At 50.3% G+C, this 19,756-nt stretch overlaps 1 non-coding gene across 1 annotated transcript; it reads right to left on the bottom strand.

Annotated features, from left to right (window-relative positions):
- Positions 1-19,091: 19,091 nt before the first annotated feature.
- On the bottom strand, positions 19,092-19,166 carry Trnat-ugu (transfer RNA threonine (anticodon UGU)). The gene has a single exon. It is a non-coding gene; the product is annotated as a tRNA-Thr (tRNA).
- Between the last annotated feature and the right edge of the window lie 590 nt (positions 19,167-19,756).

The following is a 19,756-nucleotide window of genomic DNA, read 5'->3' on the forward strand; positions in this document are numbered from 1 at the left end:
GCACAGGAGGAGGGTGGGAGGATCAAAGTTGGTAGGAGGGGTAGATGGAGGGGAGGAGGGCATCATCAGGGAGGGGGAGCTGGCGGAAGCCACCTTGGGAGAGGGTAAGGAGGGTGGAGAGATGGAGACCGGGTGGGACATGGGAGTACAGGCGCGGCAGCGGGCGGGGGGGGAGAGGATCGGGGAGACGAGCGGGTGAGGAGGATCGAGTTTACGGGAGGTGTAGAGGATGCGTATTCGTTCGAGGAAGAGGAGGAGGTGGGGGAAGGGGATAAGATCATACAGGATCCGCGTGGGGGAGGGGAGACGGATGCGATAGGCAAGGCGGAGAGCATGGCGTTCAAGGATTTGGAGGGATTTATAAAAGGAAGGGGGGGCGGAGATCCAGGCGGGATGGGCGTAACAGAGGATAGGGCGGATGAGGGACTTATAGGTGTGGAGGATGGTGGAGGGGTCCAGACCCCACGTACGGCCGGAAAGGAGCTTGAGGAGACGGAGTCGGGAACGTGCCTTGGCTTGGATTGTCTGGAGATGGGGAGTCCAGGAGAGGCGACGGTCGAGGGTGACGCCAAGGTACTTAAGGGTGGGGGTGAGAGCGATGGGACGGCCATAAACGGTGAGATAGAAATCAAGGAGGCGGAAGGAAGGGGTGGTTTTGCCTACAATGATCGCCTGGGTTTTGGAAGGATTGACCGTGAGCAACCACTGGTCGCACCAAGCGGTGAACCGGTCAAGATGGGATTGGAGAAGGTGTTGGGAGCGTTGCAGGGTGGGGGCAAGGGCAAGGAAGGCGGTGTCATCGGCAAACTGGAGAAGGTGGACGGGGGGTGACGGCGGCGGCATGTCCGCCGTGTACAACAAGTACAGAAGGGGGGAGAGGACAGAGCCTTGGGGCACACCGGCGGAGGGGAAAAAGGTGTAGGAATCGGCGTTATGGATGGTGACATGGGAAGGACGGCGGGAGAGAAAGGAACCGATCAGACGAACGTAGTTAATGGGAAGGGCGAAGGTTTGGAGCTTGAAGAGGAGACCGGAATGCCATACGCGGTCATATGCGCGTTCGAGGTCAAGAGAGAGGAAGATTGCGGAGCGACGGGAATTGAGCTGTTCGGAAAGGAGATGAGTGAGGTGAAGGAGAAGATCGTCGGAAGAGAAGGACGGCCGAAAGCCACACTGGGTAACGGGGAGGAGGCGGTGCTGGCGGAGATGCTGGTGGATGCGGCGGGTGAGGATAGATTCCAGGACCTTGCTGAAGACCGAGGTAAGGCTGATGGGACGGTAGGAGGAGACGGCGGACGGCGGTTTGCCAGGTTTAAGGAACATGAGGATACGAGAGGTTTTCCACAGGTCGGGGTAGTAACCAGTGGACAGGACTACATTGTAGAGCCTGGCCAGGGTGGAGAGGAAAGAGACAGGAGCTTCACGAAGGTGACGGTAGGTGACACGATCGTGACCAGGAGCGGTGTTGCGTTTGGTGCGGAGTGTAGTGATGAGATCCTGTGTAGTGATGGGGGCATTAAGTTCCGTGTGTGGAATGTTGTCCAAGTACTGGAAACCAGGAGCGAGGGGAGGGACAGAGGTGTCAGTTCGATCGCGGATATCTGGGAAGAGGGAGTAATCGAACCGGGGATCATCAGGGATGGAAAACACATCGGACAGGTAGGAGGCAAAGTGGTTGGCCTTACTAAGGGCGTCAGGGAAGGGGTGGTCATCGTGGAGAAGAGGATAGTAGGGGGAGGGCTTAGTTCCGGTAAGGCGACGGAAGGCGGTCCAGAACTTGGACGAGTTTATAGGGAGGGTAGCATTTAAACGGGTGCATGTCTGTCGCCAGTCCCGGCGTTTCTTAGCCGCGAGCAAATTTCGAATGTGTCGCTGTAGTTGCCGGTGGCGTCGTAGGGTGTCCGGGTCACGCGTGCGGAGGAAGGCACGGTAGAGACGACGGGATTCACGGAGGAGGAGGACGGCCTGTGGTGGCAAGGTAGGACGGTGGGGGTGGATGGCAACAGTAGGGACGTGGGCCTCCACGGCCTCAGACAAGGTCTGCTGGAGAAAGGAGGCGGCATGGGAGACATCATCGGGACGGCGGTAGGCGAGAGGGTGGCTGTCGACCTGAGTGGAGAGGGTATCCCAGTAGGCATTCCAGTTGGCACGGGAATAGTCATGGATGTACTTGGGGGGAGGGTCATGACGAGGGTCGGGGCGGGGGCGACGACCGTCTGAAACGGTGAGCTCTATACGAAGTTTCTGAACACTATATAGAATTTGTCACAAAGCGTGAGAACGAGTATTAAACATTCTTCGAAGAAGTATTGCAAATCTTCATTCATTTACATCAACGTCATTACAGAACAAAGTATATACAATTGTTGAGATTAGCGTTACTTCAGATACTATCCGACAAGACGTCAAAATTGGAAATAAATGCGATTCCCAGCTGTCTGTTGCTACTGGTCGGGGACGGCGGGTCGCACAGCTGTTGCGGGGCGTCGCCAAGAGATGGCAGAGCGGTAGCCGGTCCTTTGCTCACAGCAGTACGTGTTTGTAGTAGTAGTAGTACTAACACCTGTATGCAAGATTGACGACCTCTTTCCTAATACTTTGGTTGGCCAATAAGAGGCAGGCTGACGACAAATAAACACCTCTTCTGTCAAAGTTCAAGCTAATTAAAAGGTATTTTGAATTACATAAAAACAGATGGCTATGAAAGATGATTGTTCTTTTAATGCGTACCCTACCCCGAAACAACGTCCATATCATCCCTGGCTCTATGGGGAACAAATACGTTTTGACGGTCCTCACATTGCTCTTCTTACCTGGCCTTACCGTTACCTGCGCCACCATCTATGTCCGCCCTAACGCCCCTATTCCCTTCGACTTCCTCTCCCACATTGACCGTACCTTCTCCTCTTACGTGATCGCCGCCGACCTCAACATCCATAGTCGTTCTGCCGCCCAGTTACGGCGGTGGCATAGGTTCCTCTCCTCCCTTCAAGGTGACCTCATTCCCATCCCCCAGCACACCCGTCCCGAATCCAACTCCACTCCTGATGTTATCCTCTCCTCCCCCAACCTCCTTGGCCGCATAACGGTGGATGTCCTGGAGCCTATTGGTAGCGACCATCTCCCTGTCCTCCTCACCGTTTCAGACGGTCGTCGCCCTCGCCCCGACCCTCGTACTGACCCTCCCCCTAAGTATGTCCACGACTATTCCCGCGCCGACTGGAATGCCTACCGGGATACCCTTTCCACCCAGGTCGATAGCCACCCTCTCGCCTACCACCACCCGGACGATGTCACCCAAGCCGCCTCCTTTCTCCAGCAGACCTTGTCTGAGGCCGTGGAGGCCCACGTCCCTACTGTCGCCATCCACCCCCACCGTCCTACCTTGCCCCCACAGGCCGTTCTCCTCCTCCGTGAATCCCATCGTCTCTACCGTGCCTTCCTCCGCACGCGTGACCCGGACACACTACGACGTCACCGGCAACTCCAGCGACACATTCGTAATTTGCTCGCGGCTAAGAAACGCCGGGACTGGCGGCAGACATGCACCCGTTTAAATGCTACCCTACCAATCAACTCGTCCAAGTTCTGGTCGGCCTTCCGTCGCCTTACCGGAACTAAACCCTCCCCCTATTATCCTCTTCTCCATGATGATCACCCTTTCCCTGACTCCCTTAGTAAGGCCAATCACTTTGCCTCCTACCTCTCCGATGTATTTTCCATCCCCGATGATCCCCAGTTCGATTACTCCCTCTTCCCGGATATCCGCGATCGAACTGACACCTCTTCCCCTCCCCTCGCTCCTGGTTTCCAGTACTTGGACAACATTGCACACATGGAACTCAATGCCCCTATCACTACACAGGATCTCATTGCTACACTCCGCACGAAACGCAACACCGCTCCTGGTCACGATCGTGTCACCTACCGCCACCTTCGTGAAGCTCCTATCTCTTTCCTCTCCACCCTGGCCAGGCTCTACAATGTAGTCCTGTCCACCGGTTACTACCCCGACCTGTGGAAAACCTCCCGTATCCTCATGTTCCTTAAACCCGGCAAACCACCGTCCGCCGTCTCCTCCTACCGCCCCATCAGCCTTACCTCGGTCTTCAGCAAGGTCCTGGAATCTATCCTCACCCGCCGCATCCACCAGCATCTCCGCCAGCACCGCCTTCTTCCCGTTACCCAGTGTGGCTTTCGGCCGTCCTTCTCTTCCAACGACCTTCTCCTTCACCTCACTCATCTCCTTTCCGAACAGCTTAATTCCCGTCGCTCCGCAATCTTCCTCTCCCTGGACCTCGAACGTGCCTATGACCGCGTATGGCATTCCGGTCTCCTCTTCAAGCTCCAAACCTTCGCCCTTCCCATTAACTACGTCCGTCTGATCGGCTCCTTTCTCTCCCGCCGTCCTTCCTATGTCACCATCCATAACGCAGATTCCTACACCTTTTTCCCCTCTGCCGGTGTGCCCCAAGGCTCCGTCCTCTCCCCCCTTCTGTACCTCTTGTACACGGCGGACATGCCGCCGCCGCCAGCCCCCGTCCACCTTCTCCAGTTTGCCGATGACACCGCCTTCCTTGCCCTTGCCCCCACCCTGCAGTGCTCCCAACACCTTCTCCAATCCCATCTTGACCGGTTCACTGCTTGGTGCAACCAGTGGTTGCTCAAGGTCAATCCCTCCAAAACCCAGGCGATCATTGTAGGCAACACCACCCCTTCCTTCCGCCTCCTTGATTTCTACATCACCATCTATGGCCGTCCTATCGCCCTCACTCCCACCCTTACGTACCTTGGCGTCACCCTCGACCGTCGCCTCTCCTGGACTCCCCACCTCCAGACAATCCAAGCCAAGGCACGCTCCCGACTCAGTCTCCTCAAGCTCCTCTCCGGCCGTACGTGGGGTCTGGCCCCTCCACCATCCTCCACACCTATAAATCCCTCATCCGCCCTATCCTTTGTTATGCCCATCCGGCTTGGATCTCCGCCCCCCCTCCCTTTTATAAATCCCTCCAAATCCTTGAACGCCATGCTCTCCGCCTCGCCTATCGCATCCGTCTCCCCTCCCCCACGCGGATCCTGTATGATCTCATCCCCTTCCCCCACCTCCTCCTTTTCCTTGAACGGATACGTATCCTGTACACCTCCCGTAAACTCGACCCTCCTCACCCGCTCGTCTCCCCGATCCTCTCCCACCCCCGCCCGCTGCCGCGCCTGTATTCCCACGTCCCGCCCGGTCTCCATCTGTCCACCCTCCTTACCCTCTCCCAAGGTGGCTTCCGCCAGCTCCCCCTCCCTGATGATGCCCTCCTCCCCTCCATCTACCCCTCCTACCAACTTTGATTCTCCCGCCCTCCTCCTGTGCCTGCTCCTCTGGGCACCCTCCCTCCCTTCTCTCCCTTTTTCCCTCCCTCCTCCTTTTCTCTCCTCTCCTCCCCCGGGCCTCCCCTCCCCTGCCCCTCTCCTCCTGCCCCAGTCTCCTCCGCCATTGGCATCCTTTTTCCCCCCCTCTCTCCCACCTCACCCCTGTTCCCCTCTTGGCAGGTCCCCGGACTCGCACACGCTAAGTGGACAATCGCGCGCCGGAGATCACCGCCATCAGTGTTTCGTGTGTGCCGTCATGTTTAGTGTTCCGTGTTCACCGTCGCACTCCCTCGTTCACCAGTGCCATCGTCATCTTCAGTGTTTGTGCGTCGTCTCATCTGTTAGCAGTGTGGATTCTCGACGAGTGTGAACGGCTCCATGTGTGTCTCTCTGTGTGTCCGTTTTTATTGCCCACCTTTTGTAACTTTTATGTTTTCTCCTGTTTCTACTGCTTGTCTATTCTATGGCTGAAGAGCAGCATAGTGTGCTGCTGACAGCCTGCCTGTTGTACAGGCTTTAAAATAACAATAAAGTAAAAAAAAAACCTCACATTGCATCTCCGGCGGTACACCGAAAGGTTACCGCCCTTCGATAGTGCATTTTCGCGCTCATCGAAGTGGTAGGTGTTCCAGGTGCCAGCCAGCCAGCCAGCCAGCCAGCCAGCCCAGCCCAGCCCAGCAGCAGCAGCAGCAGCAGCAGCAGTTTCCCGGTCCCGGCCTGCAGCAGTGGTCCCGCAGCCAGCCGGCCGGCCAGCCAGCCAGCCAGCCAGCCCTCCGGTGGCAGCCGCAGTCCAGCCAGCAGCGGTCCAGGCAGCAGCAGCAGCAGCAGCAGCAGCGGCCGCCGCCGCCGCCGCCCCGGCCCCGTCCGCGGCAGCAGCGTTCCTGCCTCTCGCCGTCGCCGTCGCCGTCGCCGTCGCCGTCGCCGTCGCCGCCCGCCGTCGCCGCCCGCCGCCGTCGCCGCCCGCCGTCGCCGTCCGTCGTCCCCCAGTGTGTGTCCTGTCCTTTTAGTGCTGTGTCTTTTCTTTCTTCTCCTTGTCGTCATGTCCGCCCCCACCACCACCGTCACTGCTACCTCCACCGCCATCGTGTATACGTCCCCTTCCGCCGCCTCCACCACTATCACTTGGTGTGCCCAGTCCCACCCCCCTCCTTCCATCCCTCCCCTCCTCTCTATCCCTTCGCCCTCGCTCTTTGTCGCCCCCTCTCCCGCTTCTTCCTCTCGTTCTGATCCTTTCCCCCCACTCCCCCAGCCTGTCACTGCAGCTCCGGCTAGGGTGGTGGCCCGTCGGGCCACTGCCCACGCCCAGCTCTCCCCGTCGCCATCGCCATCGCCATCACCGCCACCACCACCACCACCGTCATCATCGTCGCCATCACCATCACTGACACCTTCGCCTGCACCGTCACAGTCACAATCTCCGGCGCCGACTGCTGCGTCCGTGCCGGGACCTGTCCCTTCCCACCACCTCCCCATCGTTCCCGTCCCTCTTATCACCACCCACCCATCTGCCACTGTCAAACGCCCTAGTGGCGCCCCCACTTCCTCTGCTCCTAAAAAGGCTCCACCCCGCCCCCCATCCCCACCCCAAAATGCATGGACGTCTCCCCACCAGGCCCCGCTCCCTCCTCCTCCTCCTCCTCCTCCTCCTCCCCACCCGGTCTCTACAGATATCTCCTGTCCCGTCCCGATCCTTCCTTCCTCGAGGCCCGGAATCTCTCCCTCCTCCTCCGCCAACATTTCCCTGGCGCCCCCATCTCTCTCCTTACTCCCAGACGGGATTCTGTTCTTATCTCCTCCCCCAGCCCAACCCTCCATTCTGACATCCTCTCCCGCCTCCCCGTCACCCGTTTTGGTCCTAACGCCTCCCTCACCCCTGCTCCCTCCTCATCTCCTACCCGCCAACCCCAACCCCCGCGTCGCCCGCCGACCCTCACCGCCGTGATCACTCGGCTTAGTCCATCGATCACGGAGGAGGAGGTGTTGGCGGAGCTGAAGGCCCATCCCAACCTGGAGGTGCGGGCAGTCCGCCGCATTTTCAACGCGACCGGCCCCACCCGCCTTATGCGGGTTTTTTCTGAGGACGCCCCCTCCATTGACCGTCTCCTGAAGGAGGGTGCCCTCCTCTTCAATCAGCGGTACAAGGTCGACCCCTCCCGTTCCCCCCCTCAATCCCTGCGCTGCCAGAGATGTCTGCGCTACAATGCACATCCAACAGCTGAGTGCCGCGAGGCCCCCACCTGCCCGCATTGTCGACAAGCGCACTTCCTCCGGCAGTGCCCCAACCTCCAATCCCCTCCCTCCTGTAATACCTGCAGCCTCCCCCACCCTACCTACTCCCAAAAGTGTAAAGCACGACCCCCTCCCACCTCCCCTGAACTCACTGTACCTGTCCGTCCCCTGGACGCCCCCACCCCTCCTGGCAATTCCCTTCGTCCCCCCCCCCACTGCTGAGGACATCATCAGGTTCCTCACCATTGTCCTCCAAAACGTCCATCCCTTTCAGCGCCCCCACACCCTCCAACAGATCTCCCTCGCCGCCCGTTCCATATTCCACCTTAAAATGTACGCCACCTATTCCAATAACCAGGCCCATTTCACCTTCTCCCGCCTTGACACCCTCTTCTAAATCCTTATCATGGCGCGCCAGCATCGTATCCTTTTCAACAATATCCGCTCCCTTCCCGCCAACAAGAACCTCTTCCTGCACACCCTTGCTACCCACCGTGTGGATGCCTTCCTCCTCAATGAAACCTTCCTCCAACCCCACCACTCCATCCACACCTCCCCCTATCTCCTCCACCGCTCCGATAATCCCCTCCCAGTTGCGCGTGGCGGAGTTGCCATTGGCCACCACCGCCAGATCCCCGTTCGGCTCCAACCTCTCCTTCCCGACCCCACCGAACACCTGATCCTTAGTCTCTTCTTCCCCGGCCTTACCATTACCTGTGCCACCATCTATGTCCGCCCCAACGCCCCTCTTCCTTTCGACTTCCTCTCCCACATCGACCGTACCTTCTCCTCCTATGTGATCGCCGCCGACCTCAACATCCATAGTCGCTCCGCTGCCCAGTTCCGGCGGTGGCATCGGTTCCTCTCCTCCCTTCAAGGCGACCTCATCCCCATCCCCCAACACACCCGTCCCGAATCCAATTCCACTCGCGACGTTATTCTCTCCTCCCCCAACCTCCTTGGTCGCATTACGGTGGATGTCCTGGAACCTATTGGTAGCGACCATCTCCCTGTCCTCCTCACCGTTTCAGACGGTCGTCGCCCCCGCCCCGACCCTCGTCATGACCCTCCCCCTAAGTACATCCATGACTATTCCCGTGCCAACTGGAATGCCTACCGGGATACCCTCTCCACTCAGGTCGATAGCCACCCTCTCGCCTACCGCCGTCCCGATGATGTCTCCCATGCCGCCTCCTTTCTCCAGCAGACCTTGTCTGAGGCCGTGGAGGCCCACGTCCCTACTGTTGCCATCCACCCCCACCGTCCTACCTTGCCACCACAGGCCGTCCTCCTCCTCCGTGAATCCTGTCGTCTCTACCGTGCCTTCCTCCGCACGCGTGACCCGGACACCCTACGAAGCCACTGGCAACTACAGCGACACATTCGAAATTTGCTCGCGGCTAAGAAACGCCGGGACTGGCGACAGACATGCACCCGTTTAAATGCTACCCTCCCTATAAACTCGTCCAAGTTCTGGACCGCCTTCCGTCGCATTACCGGAACTAAGCCCTCCCCCTACTATCCTCTTCTCCACGAAGATCACCCCTTCCCTGACGCCCTTAGTAAGGCCAATCACTTTGCCTCCTACCTGTCCGATGTGTTTTCCATCCCTGATGATCCCCAGTTCGATTACTCCCTCTTCCCAGATATCCGCGATCGAATTGACACCTCTGTCCCTCCCCTCGCTCCTGGTTTCCAGTACTTGGACAACATTCCACACACGGAACTTAATGCCCCCATCACTACACAGGATCTCATCACTACACTCCGCACCAAACGCAACACCGCTCCTGGTCACGATCGTGTCACCTACCGTCACCTTCGTGAAGCTCCTGTCTCTTTTCTCTCCACCCTGGCCAGGCTCTACAATGTAGTCCTGTCCACCGGTTACTACCCCGACCTGTGGAAAACCTCCCGTATCCTCATGTTCCTCAAACCTGGCAAACCGCCGTCCGCCGTCTCCTCCTACCGTCCCATCAGCCTTACCTCGGTCTTCAGCAAGGTCCTGGAATCTATCCTCACCCGCCGCATCCACCAGCATCTTCGCCAGCACCGCCTCCTCCCCGTTACCCAGTGTGGCTTTCGGCCATCCTTCTCTTCCGACGATCTCCTCCTTCACCTCACTCATCTCCTTTCCGAACAGCTCAATTCCCGTCGCTCCGCAATCTTCCTCTCTCTTGAACTCGAACGCGCATATGACCGCGTATGGCATTCCGGTCTCCTCTTCAAGCTCCAAACCTTCGCCCTTCCCATTAACTACGTTCGTCTGATCGGTTCCTTTCTCTCCCGCCGTCCTTCCCATGTCACCATCCATAACACCGATTCCTACACCTTTTTCCCCTCCGCCGGTGTGTCCCAAGGCTCCGTCCCCTCCCCCCTTCTGTACTTGTTGTACACGGCGGACATGCCGCCGCCGTCACCCCCCGTCCACCTTCTCCAGTTTGCCGATGACACCGCCTTCCTTGCCCTTGCCCCCACCCTGCAACCCTCCCAGCATCTTCCCCCATCCCATCTTGACCGGTTCACCGCTTGGTGCAACCAGTGGTTGCTCAAGGTCAATCCTTCCAAAACCCAGGCGGTCATTGTAGGCAAAACCACCCCTTCCTTCCGCCTCCTTGATTTCTATCTCACCGTTTATGGCCGTCCCATCGCTCTCACCCCCACCCTTAAGTACCTTGGCGTCACCCTTGACCGTCGCCTCTCCTGGACTCCCCATCTCCAGACAATCCAAGCCAAGGCACGTTCCCGACTCCGTCTCCTCAAGCTCCTTTCCGGCTGTACGTGGGGTCTGGACCCCTCCACCATCCTCCACACCTATAAGTCTCTCATCCGCCCTATCCTCTGTTACGCCCATCCCGCCTGGATCTCCGCCCCCCCTTCCTTTTATAAATCCCTCCAAATCCTTGAACGCCATGCTCTCCGCCTTGCCTATCGCATCCGTCTCCCCTCCCCCACGCGGATCCTGTATGATCTTATCCCCTTCCCCCACCTCCTCCTCTTCCTCGAAAGAATACGCATCCTCTACACCTCCTGTAAACTCGATCCTCTTCACCCGCTCGTCTCCCCGATCCTCTCCCACCCCCGCCCGCTGCCGCGCCTGTACTCCCATGTCCCACCCGGTCTCCATCTCTCCACCCTCCTTACCCTCTCCCAAGGTGGCTTCCGCCAGCTCCCCCTCCCTGATGATGCCCTCCTCCCCTCCATCTACCCCTCCTACCAACTTTGATCCTCCCGCCCTCCTCCTTCTCTCCCTTTTTCCCTCCCCCCTCCTTTTCTCTCCCCTCCTCCCCTGGGCCTCCCCTCCCCTGTCCCTCTCCCTCCTGCCCCCGTCTCCTCCGCCATTGGCATCCTTTTCTCCCTTCTCCCCCACCTCACCCCCGTTCCCCTCTTGGCAGGTCCCCGGACTCGCACACGCTACGTGGACTTTCGCGCGCCGGAGATCGCCGCCATCAGTGTCTTGTGTGTGCCGTCGTGTTTAGTGTTCAGTGTTCACCGTCACACTCCGTTGTTCACCAGTGCCATCGTCTTCTTCAGTGTTTGTGCGTCGTCTCAACAGTTTGCAGTGTGGTTTATCGTCGAGTGTGAACGGCTCCGTGTTTGTCTCTCTGTGTCTCCTGTTTTATCGCCCACCATTTTGTGACTTTTATGTTTTTCTCCTGTTTTTTATGCTTATGTCTTCTTTGGTTGAAGAGCAGCGTAGTGTGGTGCTGCCAGCCTGCCTATTGTATAGGTTTTAAAATGGCAATAAAGTAAAAAAAAAAAAAAAAAAAAAAACAAGTGAACTTCATGGGTGTCCAAAAGAAGGATTACAGATACTCGCCAGATTGTATTACGTTTTGTAGTATTTTATTTTAAATATCACCACACACTTATCAGTATATAAGGAGCACACCCTGTCTTGTGCTACCCCATTCTAGTACACTTCATAAGATTTGTCCGCATTTTCAAACACACTCAGCAGGTTAGAAGCTCGATGACAAATACCTGTTGTATACAAAACACAAGTTCCAATCTTTTTGTGTGAAGCAGATCATTTTGCTTCACTAATTAGTCTCTGTACTTACAAGGGAACCTCCCTGTCGCACCCCCCTCAGATTTAGTTATAAGTTGCCACAGTGGATAGGCCTTGAAAAACTGAACACAGATCAATCGAGAAAACAGGAAGAAGTCGTGTGGAACTATGAAATAATAAGCAAAATATAGAAACTGAGTAGTTGATGTGCAACATAGTTCACATCAAGGACCATCCGACGCCATGATCGCTGTGGTCCCGTGGTTAGCGTAAGCAACTGCGGGACGAGAGGTCTTTGGTTCAAGTATTCCCGCAAGTGAAAATTTTAATTTTTCATTTTCAGCTTATGTGACAAACTCTTACGTGTTCATCACTTTCTTGGGAGTGATTATCACATCCACAAGCAAACCTAAATCGGGCAAGGTAGAAGAATGTTCCCAGAATGATATTTTCACTTTGCAGCGGAGTGTGCGCTGATACGAAACTTCCTGGCAGATTAAAACTGTGTACCCGACCGAGACTCGAACTCGGGACCTTTGCCTTTCGTGGGCAAGTGCTCTACCATCTGAGCTACCGAAGCACGACGCACGCCCGGTCTTCTTTAGAAGAATGTTTTTACCCATTCGCCAAGTGTACAAGTTAGGTGGGTCGACAACATATTCCTGTCATGTGACGCACATGCCGTCAGCAGTGTCGTATGGAATATATCAGACGTGTTTTCCTGTGGAGGGGTCGGTTGACCTATGACCTTGCGATCAAATATTTTCGGTTCCCATTGGAGAGGCACGTCCTTTCGTCTACTAATCGCACGGTTCTGCGGCGCGGTTGCTAAACACAGACACTAAACTTATTACAGTGAACAGAGACTTCAATGATCGAACGGACAGATCATAACTTTGCGAAAATAAAGAAAGTAAATTTTTTACTCGAGGAAAGACTTGAACCAATGACCTCACGTTCCGCAGTTGCTCACAGTAACCATGTCACCACGGCGCTCTAGAGTTCTGACAGTCCTTGATGTTGCATATCTTTCACATGGACTACTCAGTTTGTATATTTTGCTTATTATTTCATAGTTCCACACAACTTCTTCCTGTTTTCTCGATCGATCTGTGTTCAGTTTTTCAAGGCCTATCCACTGAGCCAGCTTATAACTAAATCTGTGGGGGGTGCGATGGGGAGGTTCCCTTGTTAGTGACAAAAATTCAGTTAACTGATGGACCATGCAGTTCTTTGCTTCCCTTTCTCAACTGTCAGTTGTTTATAATTTCCCTTGTTATGACACCCAACCCTCTTTTTAGTTTAACATTTCGTTCAAATATTAAAATGTGTCACATACGATTAGATCAGTAAAGAATATCCATATCAGACAAAGTACCCACACTTTGAAACTATTTCAGAACGTACACAACTAAGTATGGGCAAAATCTCTGCAATTAAAAAGCTGCATGACGTGGAAAATCCACAGAAAATAAATTTTTGCAAAAAAAACTTAATTTAAAGTCTCATTATAAAAACTACCTGTCAAATCTGTGCTAAATATTTTCAAGGAGATGACTGTTCAAGGTTTCCTGTCATTGGGGGAACATCATGTTACTGAAGGTTTTGACAGCAGCAAAATTAATTTGGACATGGTGGAACATTTTATATATTAGCTGAACAGGTAATCTGTTTCAAGAATGCACTGCAGAAGCCACTGTCAGATATTCTGAAAAGTGTTTATCATGGCTGGATATATGGAAACGTTCTGATCGCGCATTTGGATTATCCAAAGACACTCATTTGCACATACCTCATGCCACTCACGGTCATCTAGAAATGACCAAGTATTGCACTAAGGACTCGAATTTTGAATATCTTTTGCCACAAAAGTTTCAGACAGATGCTGTAGAAAAAAAAATCGTAAAATATCTAACAATGGCAGTATGTCACTATTTGACATCTCTCGGACAGGTAATTGAAATTGAATCCAAGCTAAGAATTCAGGCCCCGCTACCCTTGAAAATTACATCATCTGTTCTTGGAGGAGTTGGAACAGATTTAGATTCTTTGGAAGCTGACTGTGTAGATGATGTCACCTTACCACCACCACGATCAGACATTGACAATATAACGGATTTCAGTGAGGATCGAAAAAAGCTGACACGTAAGACATGTAAAACATATTTTGAGCGAGATAAAACATTATCAGCAACAGAAAATGATGAAGGTTCAAATGGTTCAAATGGCTCTGAGCACTATGGGACTCAACTGCTGTGGTCATCAGTCCCCTAGAACTTAGAACTACTTAAACCTAACTAACCTAAGGACATCACACACATCCATGCCCGAGGCAGGATTCGAACCTGCGACCGTAGCAGTCGCACGGTTTCCGGACTGCGCGCCTAGAACCGCAAGACCACCGCGGCCGGCAATGATGAAGGCCAATCAGGTTATTAATGTTGTCATTTCTGCTTATTGGGATGTTAAAAACATGGTCTCCGGAGAACATCTACACAGCGTCATTAGATGCTCTTCCCAGAGAAATTTACTTTTAAGATTAGCTGTTGATGCAATTAAAAAAGAAGACATCTCCCTAAGGTAATTTTGTCGTAGTCAGGTAGATCACACAGATAACAGACTTCTTCGGTGTGTAATAAAATGTAGGGTGTAATATGCTTCTCAATAATTATGTTAAAAAAATAACAATAGCCATAATAGTAATAACAGCAGAAAGGGAAAAATGTGAACCGTAAAGCAGTTTGGAATAAATTTCGTGACTGGTTAATAGACATTAACATTTGTCCTTTTCCCCTCATTTATATTTTTTTTTCTTGATCTGTTTAATTGCATTGTTAACACTGAAACTGCATAATACTAAGCCTACATTTTACTTAAAAAGATTTCATTTAATTAATGGCATTATTCTGGTACATATTTGATAGTTCTGACGACACAGACAGATGGCGGTGTCAGATGTATGAAAACACTCTGTTTGATTTGTTGGTTAAAACTTGGTAAGATGACGATTTACTATTAAACCAATCCCGGCGACAATATCGATAAGATCTTTATGTCTCACTGAATTACATTTTTGTCCAAGTGATTAAGCTAACGATCACCAAAATAAGTCTACGCGCAAGTCGCCGAAGTGGTGTCAACTCTAAAGATTTGCCTCCAGCGAACGGTCTACCCGACGGGAGGCCCTAGTCACACGACATTTTGTTACCAGAATAATTACTTCATCTCGTCTGATAAATTTTACTAAAACTATCTCTCTCACGTGGTGTAAATTACAGGCTGTGTTGTATGTTGGTTTCACTCGTAATTTTGCGTATGATCTGAAACACAATAGAAGGAAATCAAAGAGTATTGTAACCAGCGTAATATGCATTTTGCACTACAGCATACAGGAACCACATAGTTTCTTTATGAATGATAAAGGCCGGCACTATTTCTCTGTAAATGGCGTACAGATTGATAGTCGAGATGTAAGTCTCGTGATTTCGTTAGGCTTTCGCTCTTGCAGTATGATGGAGGTTTGCAGCCACAGCCTAGCGGCGATGACGTCACAGTTGCGCCATGAGGCCTGTAAATCAGAAGCTATGGTTTCAACCCCCTACAGCCTTCTGTGCGCCTGACTCGACAGTTGAATGTGTAGTCGAACTGCCTGGTTATGTCGTTCCAGCCTTGTCCTCAGTCGAAAATTTTTTTTAATGGGCGGAAGTTCTCTATTCATCAAAATATGTTCCAGTATCGAACATCTTCTCCTCCAGCTATATTCAAACAACAGAAAAAAGTTGAAACACGTTTTATTAAGTCACAGTTTACAAGGGAAGTGACACCAATTTTGAATATTATTGTTTTATAGCACCTTTATTATTTCTTGCAGAGCAAATTTATTTTGCTTGTTCGAAAGGCATCAGTTCTAGAGCTTCTCGGTTTTGAAATGAATTACCTAATGGCTTTCGCTGGTTCCAAAAAATGATGTGAATCACTAATGCATAGATCCAACCCACACGTCCCAACGTTCAATAAAAGTTGTGGGAAACAGATCACATTTCGAATCAGCTCCAGCCAAAAATTATAACTGATATCAATATTGTACAACAGTTCATTGAAAGTGCTGTAAAATATATAACATATGACAAAAAATATAGGAACGAGTATTAAATATTTTTAGAATAAGTTACTGCAAATCTATGTTCTCTTATACCAAAGTCTTTAAAGAACAAGAAATATTCTTTTGTTGAGATGAACTCGACTTCAAATACTTTCCATCAAGACGTCAAAAAGCGAAATAAACGTGACTGCCATCTGTCGGCCGCTCTGGAAGGCGAAGGGCGGGCCGAGCAACTGTTGCCGGCCATCGCCAACAGATGGCAGTACGGTAGTCATTCTATTGCATGCAGCAGTACGTGTTGGTAGAAGCGTCTCGCGGGCCCCGAGGAATCATGACGTCATATCATGGCATGACGTCGTCTCTCATGCAAGCCAATATCGCTGGTAGTTTTCGAAACGCGGATATTCTTTGAACATGGCATGCTGATGCATTGTGGATTTGTGTATGATGGCGGGATTTGTGTGCGTTAAAGCTTTTCAATCACGGAAAAAAATTGATAATACTTGCTGCAAAAGCACGTGTTTGCAGACGAGAAAGGATAGTTTATATTCCAGACGATGGACGGTAAGTAACTTCCGTTAGTAATCTTATCATGTGCAAGAAAAGTAAAATGTATGGTAAATCTACAGAAATTTCATTCTTTGTGCCTATAGTATTCTGATGCATTATGTTACTCAGTAAAGTTTCTTTCAATGCATGTATGTGGATTATTTGTGGTAACGGCGTATTCTCATAACAAATGGCTTCGGTATTTAAGTTGCAATCATCGTAACTTTTTCCTGATCAAAAATTGTGTAGTCACTGTATTCTAACAGTAACCCGCACATTTGAAAACTTTTGAATGTTCACAATTAATCATTGATCATAGTCAGTATTTTTGACAGTAAAATAGATATGAATTGCAGTGACTGAATCCAGGTTTGTGAGTGGTGTAATGTGTGTTTGTAATGGATGTTTCAGAGTTTCTGAAGTGAAAGTCCAAGGAAGAGAAGACAACGAGAAGTAGCTTTTTTGTCTGTTTCATGGTTTATAGGCCTACTGGGGAAACTCGCCATGTAAAAAAACGAGTAACGCATCCAGCTTGGTACCTCTATGATGATGTGGAAATCCGAGCATTGTTAATAAAGAAATTAATTCTGTGTGTGTCTTTCTTTTGATTCCTTTATCATGTTGCTTATAGTAGACCAAATTTAATTAAAATACCCAGGTGATAATTTCAACATAAATTGGACTATGTGCATAGCTGCTTCTCACAGGCAAAGTATAAATATTCACCATCCTATGGCATGCGTGTTCACTAGTCAGTTATGGCAAAAGAAATCACTTACTCAAAGCATAATTTGCTTGGTAGACATAATTGGAAATGGCCTTTTTAGTTATAAGTTTACATTATTAGTTTATAGTACTCCCTGAGAGATTATCTTCTGCATTTCTTGGCCCTGACATGATTAGGTCTGGAATACAGCATTAAGTGTGCTGCTCTGCTGTCAGCAGCATGGTAGTCAATGTGTTAAGCAGTCGTTTAGGAACTAGTGTGAAGTATATGCATCTGTACAGCCTTGGCTAAAAAGATACAGCTAGAATGCTAATTACTGTTTCAGGAATTATCCTTTACACAGTTAAATATATTATGTTAAATATGTATCTAAAACTGAATTCATGAATAACTTTGTAGTCATTTAAATAAAAATACCGCAAACCGAAAAATTGTCTTGAAATGGTAAGGGATATCAAATATAAGTAAATATTTTTCCTCGGTAAGATTAAAGTGTAAAATTGCTGATACCTGGTTGTTACCGTGAGATCAGTGCTGGCCCCAGCAGAGCAATCTGCTGTGACCACTGGCACCTTCATGCCAGCCAACGGGTTAATACACAAAACAGGGCAGTGCAAGACTTGGTCCGTAATTGTCATTGGTTGAAGCAACTAAAATTAAATTTCTGGGGTATGCTGCAACTGTGTTATTGGTATATTCCCCAGCATGATTTAAGATCTTTGCATTGAAATGGCACTGACAGTGTGTAATATATTTTGTAACCGAGAATAGATAAAAATTTATGTGGGAATATATTTCAAGAACCCCTTTCAATCCAAACCTGACAATTATATTGACACACCAGTAAACCCACCTGAATGGCACACTGGGTTACACAAGCATTAGCTGTAGAATAGGTAATTTACACAGAAAACTTTTCATACAAATTTTATTGTAAAGCACACTGAAGTTAAGGGAAAGATGCAATGCCTAGATGAGATAAACATGGACACACAATAACTCGTTTTGCTCAGATATATGGAAAATTAACTGTAGTATTATATGATGTATAACATATGACATACAACACATCTGAGGTGCAAATTTGTGGAGAGGAGAGATTGCATTGAACCTGTTGTGTATGGTGCATATTTTGTTGCAGTGCTGGGATGATGTCATCCAGATTTCAAAATTAGGGGTCTTGTAATGAAACTCTCATCAGTTTTAATATTTAAAAATAAACACGCCTGAAAAAGGAAGCTGAATTGGACTTTAAATTAAATTGCAAAAATTTTCTTGTTTTGCACATTCACTGCAGCTGACAGTTAAAAGCTCGTGGCTAGTAGCTCTTATTGACCTTTGTGTCAGCCACAGTGAACATGTTGAAGATTTTAAAGTAACAAAGTAGTTGTTGACATTCTGGTATTAATGGATGGCAGCAGGAAACACAGCAATGAAATAATGTGAATGACTTAAACCAGGAATTAAACAAGTCTACATAGCTTTGAACACAGTCATTTCACACTTCTTAGTCACTGCATATTTGTGTGCTATAACTAATACAGCAACCTTTCATTTTCTCATCTTTGATCTGGGACACATGTCACATCTTACTTGTTTTCCTAGAGCAACTCTAGGTTTACTAGATCCACATTTCAGAATTCTGGTAATTGTAGTCCTACTTCATGCTGAAAGTGTGGGTTGATAGCTGTCTCTTCAGATATGATCTCATCAACTGCCATTTCAGAAACTTGAAGGAAAAATGTGATTATTAGATTTTCTGTCAGTGATGAATATATCACTAATGTATATACCACACAGATATTCATGATGCTATAGAATAGTGCAGGGCCATCTTCTGGAACACCTGCTGGGTAGACTAAACAGTGCACTTCACATCCAGTGCATCAATTTCTTCATAGGTAGTATCATAGTACACTACTATCTCAGGCTTGATTGTTGCGATGCTCAGTGAAACAGCATTATGCCTTGAAGACACTAAACTAACAGCCTTCTTAAGTTTTAACTATATATGACCATGCAGCTTTGCTAGAATAGAAATGATAATTAAATGAACACCCTAGCTGCAAGCAGGCGTTGATACACTTCGTTGGGGACATGTTGAAAATGTGTGCCCCGACCGGGACTCGAACCCGGGATCTCCTGCTTACATGGCAGACGCTCTATCCATCTGAGCCACCGCGGGCACAGAGGATAGTGCGTCTGCAGGGACTTATCCCTTGCACGCTCCCCGTGAGATCCACATTCCCAACATGTCCACAACACTACATTCAACATGTCCCCAACGAAGTGTATCAACGCCTGCTTGCAGCTAGGGTGTTCATTTAATTATCATTTCTATTCTAGCAAAGCTGCATGGTCATATATAGTTAAAATAAAATATGGGTTCCCGGCCTTTGACCTTCTTGTGTGCGAACGCACACGCTATGCCCGAACTCGTACGGGACTTGGTAGATTAATCTGCCACGAGTAATGAGTATGATGGGCAAATATCTAATAGGCGCACTACGAATGTAGTGTTGTGGACATGTTGGGAATGTGGATCTCACGGGGAGCGTGCAAGGGATAAGTCCCTGCAGACGCACTATCCTCTGTGACCGCGGTGGCTCAGATGGATAGAGCGTCTGCCATGTAAGCAGGAGATCCCGGGTTCGAGTCCCGGTCGGGGCACACATTTTCAACATGTCCCCAACGAAGTGTATCAACGCCTGCTTGCAGCTAGGGTGTTCATTTAATTAGCCTTCTTAAGTTTTTGAATGAAGGATATAAGTAAGTA

This window comes from Schistocerca nitens, chromosome 11, assembly GCF_023898315.1.
Source record: "Schistocerca nitens isolate TAMUIC-IGC-003100 chromosome 11, iqSchNite1.1, whole genome shotgun sequence".
Taxonomy (NCBI): Eukaryota; Metazoa; Arthropoda; class Insecta; order Orthoptera; family Acrididae; genus Schistocerca; species Schistocerca nitens.